Source organism: Haliotis cracherodii, unplaced genomic scaffold (genome assembly GCF_022045235.1).
Source record: "Haliotis cracherodii isolate W230 unplaced genomic scaffold, xgHalCrac1.p SCAF_6, whole genome shotgun sequence".
Lineage (NCBI taxonomy): Eukaryota > Metazoa > Mollusca > Gastropoda > Lepetellida > Haliotidae > Haliotis > Haliotis cracherodii.
In genome coordinates, this window is record NW_027266319.1 from 47,114,897 (window position 1) to 47,122,791 (window position 7,895).

Here is a 7,895-nt window from a genome sequence, read left to right on the forward strand (position 1 = left end):
ACTCGAACACGTAATTATTTTGGACATACTCGGATACGCGATAACGTAAACCTACTAAGACACATGACTGGTATATTATTGACTCAGCATGTGTTAAGGGAGATCCCGAGGACATAGCATATACACACACCGGTCGGAGTAGCGTCCCAGCACATAATATAGTATATAACCACACATAATATAGATCTTACCCACAACCCAGACTGGCCAGTTGCGATCTGTTTCCACGTCACTACGACGCTTCCGCTACGTCAGCCTTCACTGAAAGTAGGTCACCAACTGGCAGACGATAGCGCCCCACAACGAGTAGTAATTGCGCAGCAATATCGCCGTCGCACAAATCTCGTGAGTCATCCACTGTTCTATTTATAGCCCAAGGACAGGATCACGCCGACAGCGAGGGAAATTGACATGAAGTAAAGATTGCCCGTTACATGATTAACATGAAATGCATTCGGACACGTAATTATTGGGGACATATTGGGACACGTGATTACTTTGGACATACTCGGACACGTGACTACTTAGGATATACTCGGACACGTGATTACTTGAAATGTATTCGGACAAGTGATTATTTGGAATGTATTCGTTCACGTGATTATTGGGGGTGTACTGGGACATGTGATTACTTTAAATGTATTCGGACACGTCATTAATGGGGATATACTTGGACACGTGGTTATTTTGGATATACTCGGATACGCGATTACGTAAACCTACTAAGACACATGACTGGTATATCATTGACTCCGCTTGTGTTGAGGAAGATCCCGAGGACATAGCATATACACACACCGGTCGGATTAGCGTCCCAGCTGCTGCGCCGATAACCATACATAACATAATCTTACCCACAACCCAGACTGGCCAGTTGCGATCTGTTTCCACGTCACTACGACGCTTCCGCTACGTCAGCCTTCACTGAAAGTAGGTCACCAACTGGCAGACGATAGCGCCCCACAACGAGTAGTAATTGCGCAGACATATCGTTGTCGCACAAATCTCGTGAGTCATCGACTGTTCTATTTATAGCCGAAGGAGAGGATCACGCCGACAGTGCTGTGAAATGCGGTTTTTCATACAAAGGACACTATGGTAGAAAACATTGGATGAAATATCGATATCAAAACCCAGGACGACCCAGGTGAACCTGTGTTGACCAAAGTGTAACCCAAAAAAACCTTGACCAATGACCACGGGTGCGGTACTCCGGTTGGCAACCTTCAAGTGACGTCATCCTTAAGTTTCATTGATTCAATCATGGAAATAAATGAGTGAGTGAGTAGGGTTTAACAACGCTTTTAACAGTCTTCCAGTTATATCACGGCGTGTCAGCTTAATGTGGGAGGAAAGCCTGAGGTTGTGCAGGTCTCAATCTCATTAAAACCAGATCTAAGTTCTCGCTTCCGCTAAACAAAGATCTGAGGACGTCCCATTACGGGTCACGTCAGAACGACCTTTCGCGAACTTCGACCGTCCACTGAAATGACTAACAAGAGGTCAACATCAGCCAATGAGGAAGCAGCTTTCTCCAGCTTTACGGCACTCGTTTCAACCTGGAGACTTCCATTTCAGACTACGCTTGAAAGATATGTTGACACAGTTCTCGATTAAAATTTTGAAAACTGAACAATGAACATTACGGAATGTCTAATATATGGTTGCGAGTGTATGGCAGTGCTTCCCACGTACTGTGCAACGCCTACTCCGTTCAAATGTTTATCCCACGGAAGCGATAGATTGGCGATAATTTTGACGGAGCGAGTCGTACGGGCCGTAACTGTCGTTCGGAATACCCCGTATTAACGTTTTCGAGGTTGCTGATTAGAAAACACATTCCGACTGTCACTTTCATGATCTGCTAAACGACGATTTGATTGGTCTTGACCCGTAATGGGATGTCCTCAGATCTTTGTTTAGTGATAGCGAGAACTAAGATCTGATTTTAATGAGATTGTGCAGGTCTCAGACGTTTACCACATCGGTGAAACCCACGAGCACGGTTATGGTGCATGAATATCAGCATTTTAATGAATATAATTAACTAGGTATTGATATATACTTTAAATACTGATAAATACTTTAGAATCAATGATGCCAATCTGATGATGAGCTCTCTGTTCTGTTTTAAGTTCTAAACGTTGTTGAACTTTCTTGTCGTTTTACATGCTTTAAATAGAACTGGTACCATCATAGCTTTGTCAAGCAATGAAACTCTCGTTAACCTCTCATAATTATGTGTTAAACCAATACACGTGGCTGTTGTGTTTCTTTCTCCTGGCAGCCATTTTGTATTATATCTGAGGTTGCATTTTATACCTTTTATTTGTAATAATTTGTCCTTGATTAACACTGGTCAACTCAAACTGAATGTAGTCAACGCTTCTTGCTAGAAATGGAGTAACCACAGTTGGCATTCAACCTTTTTAATAATCGAGCGCAGTACTATTGTGCGTGTTGTGACAAGACTAACCAATAATCATACATGACAAGAGAAACCAATGCGAAAGCCGGAACCGTTTGCGTTCCCTTTAGAGGGGAATTATTTCATAACATGGCAGCATTTCATTAGCCAAGCCAACACGTATTATTGACACTTGTCACTCGAGACTAATCGGGTTCCCGTCCCTGTATGGGTCTCACGTCTCTCTTGAACCGATGGACACGTACTGCAATCAGTCGATGCGTGCGTCACTCCACGTGATGGCCACGTCGCTGTTACGTAACACGCAGCAAGACCAGCAACGGTGCTTCGCTATTAGGTGTAGCTATCGACCCAGCACTTATGATGTCATACGAACATGTTTATGTAACTGAATGTCACATTAGATCAATAAAAGCCGGGCACGTGACGTATGGTACGTATATCATTGATCGATCAGTATATCATTGATCGATCAGTATATCATTGATTGACATGATATGCATGAACACCTAACACCTAATTGCAGAGAGAATGAAACAAATGTCATCTTGAGTCACTTATTTAAGTTACGCACGGAAAACAGGAAGAAAATTGTTTTCGGCATTTCGGCCCAGTCCATGCCTTTGCTGAAAGGCACACCACACCAGTCAGTGACGATCGAAGGCGAGGCACCCTACGTGGCAGCAACTGTAGTTATAGGCTGTATCTGGAGACAACTCACCGACAGTTATCGTCACCTCGTCACTGGTGCTTCGTCACCTGAGTACGTCTGACGTCTGCACTTTACTAAAGTAGGTCACCGAATGCACAACGCCTGCGCAGTACACCACCTGATCCCGAAGAACTGAGATTACGTCCCCAGCGAGTTTCAGCTATTTTTAGTTCGGCCCATCCCTTGGCGGACTGCCAACAAAATTGTTGTGGAAGGGTCGTTGTTGCTTCAGGGCGTATTTCAAAGGGATTGGGTAGACACGTTGACAGGATATCATTCTCAAACGTGCACGCATGATTTTGTGGGTGATATCTTTTCTTCAGTGATGCAAAATACAGCGGAATTTAAAATAAGTAAACTTCATATTATAAAACAGTAACACTTATTTATACGCTGTTACCTATAATATTCGTTTGACGAATATTCCCAATTTCGATCCACATGTTGTTAATTCGACATGATATCATATCCTGTCGAGTTTCACATGTGGAGTTTCGCTTGAGGTTTGATACTTCAATCTGCCATAACAAAAGGCCTCTCTGATCAGACAGAGGAAAACAGTAAGGTACTTGGGTCTCTCTCAGCAGTCAGGGGCCACAGGTTGTTGGGAAAGCAGTGTAGTGGACCTCTTTTAGCAGACAGGGGTAACAGCTTGTTGTTAGGAAATCAGTATGTTGGGCCTCTCCAAGTAGACAGGAATAGCGGCTTGTTGCTGGAAAATCTGTTTGGTTGGCCTCTTTTGCAGACAGGAGTAATAGCTGGTATTTGGGAAAGTTGTATCGCGGGCTTCTCTTATGAGACAAGGGTAATAATAGCTTGTTGTGTGGAAAGTTGTTTGCCAGAACTCTTTTAGCAGACAGGGTAGTAGCTTGTTGCCGGTAAAGCTGTTTGCCAGAACTCTTTTAGCAGACAGGGGTAGTAGCTTGTTGTGGGGAAAGCAGTATCATGGACCTCTTTCAGCAGACGAGGCAAACTGCTTGTTGTTGGGAAAACAGTATGGTGGGCCTCTTTCAGCAGACAGGAGTAACGGCTTGTTGTTGGGGAAGCAGTGTTGTGAGACGCGCAGCCTTATTATGGTGGCTCTCTGTCAGCATGCATTTTAAATGTGTTGAGGTTTGTTGTTGGCAATGTCTCCCTGTAACATCAGATACAGACCAGCGAGTAGCAAGAAATTAGAAGATTTGACGGTTAACGGGTCGTGTCAGGAAAAACAACTTTCCTTCCTCGATCAGTCTGTAAAGGTTGTCGAGAGGTAAGCAAAGAGTCGGATCTCTCTCAGCCTGCAAATAAGTTGAACGTTTTAGGATTTCATTCACCGGTTATCATTCTGTCTTTGGCTGAATCCATACACGTACGAAGGCAGTTATCAAATGTCACCTATCGATAAATGCACTATGTGTTTTTCTGTGCGCACGACTGGTCCTTGCATCAGCCCGCACGCGCAGTTAATGAGAGGAACCGGTGAGTGGGGAATGACAGCTGTGGCCATTACGTACGCGTAAGCATCTGGCAACAGCGTTTCAGTACCACGTTGCTATAGTAACCATTACGACTCGTAGTTCTCCAAACATTTGGAATGAAGTCTCAACCTATATATCCCACTAAATTGATTTTCTGCGCTTGAAGGAATTTATTTCCTTAAAACGCTGTGTGTATAGTTGAAATGAAAGCAAGTTATACATTACAACAGAGACCATATGGTAAAATCTGTTATATGGTCTCTGATTACAATTACCTTTCGCAAAACTACCCTATACACTGAACCCAGGTACAGAAGTGCCTCTCGCTAATGTGTTGACCTCGATGAATAGTGGCGTGGTTAACCTGTTGACCGGGATAAATAGTGGCGTGGCTAATGTGTTGACTGGGATGGAAAGTGACGTGGTCAACATGTTGACCGGGATGAATAGTTGCTTGGTTAATGTGTAAACCTGGATAAATAGTGGAATGGTTAACGTTAACATGTTGACCGGGATGGATAGTGACGTGGTTAACATGTTGACCTGGATGGATAGTGGTGTGGTTAACATGTTGACCGGGATGGATAGTGGCGTGGTTAACATGTTGACCTTGATGGATTGTGGCATGGTTAACATGTTGACCTGGATGGATAGTGGCACACATGTTGACCGGGATGGATAGTGGCACACATGTTGACCGGGATGGATAGTGATTGATTCATATATCATTAGTTTTCGGAGACTTAAGAACATATTACATTTGATGCCAGATCGTTTGCAAACCTTTTTTTCGGAAAACAATGTATCTGATGATGAAACAGGGTTTTTAAGAATTGTTTTCTGTATTTTGACAATTGTGATGTTTGATGGATATCATGAATGCTTCTACTGAAGAATGAAACAGTCTAAAAGTGTATCGGCCTTCTGTTTAGCAACGGCTGCTACACAACAGAGATTTGTCGGTAAAGATGCTCATGATATTCGCGCCACAAGCTGACACCACCATTCGCGTTATTGTCTGGTCAGACAGTGACGGTTTGCCCGGGGAAGCCCCGGAGGATTGGCCTCTCTACATAGTTTCAGTTAATAATGACCTGTTTCCACTCGCCGCAGTACCTTAATGAAGCTGGAAACCCAAATGTTGTCGTCAAGGTGGAATTCTCTGGACTGAAAACTACAGACAGAGCCCACTCTGTGTGTTTGCTGTGTTTGGTTGACTCAACACAACAGACAGAGCCCACCTTGTGTGTGTGCTATGTTGGTTGACTGAACAGACTGAACTCTACAGACACAGCCCACCTTGTGTGTTTGCTGTGTTGGTTGACTGAACACAACAGACAGAGCCCACCTTGTGTGTGTGCTATGTTGGTTGACTGAACAGACTGAACACTACAGACACAGTCAACCTAGTGTGTTTGCTGTGTTCGTTGACTGAATACTACAGATAAAGCCGAACTAGTGTGTTTCCTGTGTTGGTTGACTGAACACTACAGACAGAGCCCACCTAGTGTGTTTGCTTTGTTGGTTGACTAAACAGACTGAACACTGCAGACACAGCCCACCTAGTGTGTTTGCTGTGTTGGTTGACTGAACAGACTGAACACTGCAGACACAGCCCACCTTGTGTGTTTGCTGTGTTGGTTGACTGAACAGACTGAACACTGCAGACACAGCCCACCGAGTGTGTTTCCTGTGTTGGTTGACTGAACAGACTGAACACTGCAGACACAGCCCACCTTGTGTGTTTGCTGTGTTGGTTGACTCAACACAACAGACACAGCCCACCTTGTGTGTTTCCTGTGTTGGTTGACTGAACAGACTGAACACTACAGACACAGCCCACCTAGTGTGTTTGCTGTGTTGGTTGACTGAACAGACTGAACACTGCAGACACAGCCCACCTAGTGTGTTTGCTGTGTTGGTTGACTGAACAGACTGAAAACTGCAGACAGAGCCCACTTTGTGTGTTTGCTGTGTTTGGTTGACTCAACACAACAGACACAGCCCACCTTGTGTGTTTGCTGTGTTGGTTGACTGAACAGACTGAACACTGCAGACACAGCCCACCTTGTGTGTTTCCTGTGTTGGTTGACTGAACAGACTGAACACTACAGACACAGCCCACCTAGTGTGTTTGCTGTGTTGGTTGACTGAACAGACTGAAAACTGCAGACAGAGCCCGCTTTGTGTGTTTGCTGTGTTAGGTTGACTCAACACAACAGACACAGCCCACCTTGTGTGTTTGCTGTGTTGGTTGACTGAACAGACTGAACACTGCAGACACAGCCCACCTTGTGTGTTTGCTGTGTTGGTTGACTGAACAGACTGAACATTGCAGACAGAGCCCACCTTGTGTGTTTGCTTTGTTGGTTGACTGAACAGACTGAACACTACAGACACAGCCAACCTAGTGTGTTTGCTGTGTTGGTTGACTGAACAGACTGAACACTGCAGGCACAGCCCACCTTGTGTGTTTGCTGTGTTGGTTGACTGAACAGACTGAACACTGCAGACACAGCCCACCGAGTGTGTTTCCTGTGTTGGTTGACTGAACAGACTGAACACTGCAGACACAGCCCACCTAGTGTGTTTGCTGTGTTGGTTGACTGAACAGACTGAACACTGCAGACACAGCCCACCTTGTGTGTTTGCTGTGTTTGGTTGACTCAACACAACAGACAGAGCCCACCTTGTGTGTTTGCTGTGTTGGTTGACTCAACACAACAGACACAGCCCACCTTGTGTGTTTCCTGTGTTGGTTGACTGAACAGACTGAACACTACAGACACAGCCCACCTAGTGTGTTTGCTGTGTTGGTTGACTGAACAGACTGAACACTGCAGACACAGCCCACCTTGTGTGTTTCCTGTGTTGGTTGACTGAACAGACTGAACACTGCAGACACAGCCCACCTAGTGTGTTTCCTGTGTTGGTTGACTGAACAGACTGAACACTACAGACACAGCCCACCTAGTGTGTTTGCTGTGTTGGTTGCCTGAACAGACTGAACACTGCAGACACAGCCCACCTTGTGTGTTTGCTGTGTTTGATAGACTGAACAGACTGAACACTACAGACACAGCCCACCAAGTGTGTTTGCTGTGTTGGTTGCCTGAACAGACTGAACACTACAGACACAGCCCACCTAGTGTGTTTGCTGTGTTGGTTGCCTGAACAGACTGAACACTGCAGACACAGCCCACCTAGTGTGTTTCCTGTGTTGGTTGACTGAACAGACTGAACACTACAGGCACAGCCCACCTTGTGTGTTTGCTGTGTTTGATAGACTGAACAG

At 45.0% G+C, this 7,895-nt stretch overlaps 1 protein-coding gene across 2 annotated transcripts in view; it reads right to left on the reverse strand.

Annotated features, from left to right (window-relative positions):
- Positions 1–7,895, reverse strand: part of LOC139445089 (uncharacterized) — a 34,697-nt gene that overhangs the window by 21,066 nt on the left and 5,736 nt on the right. The window contains exon 1 of one of the 2 annotated variants that reach the window (XM_071226177.1): positions 3,150–3,223. The exons of the other annotated variant lie outside the window; for it this stretch is intronic. The gene's annotated coding sequence lies outside the window, so the exon portion shown is untranslated. Of the gene's footprint in view, positions 1–3,149; positions 3,224–7,895 lie in introns of those variants that run through there. 2 annotated transcript variants of the gene reach the window in all.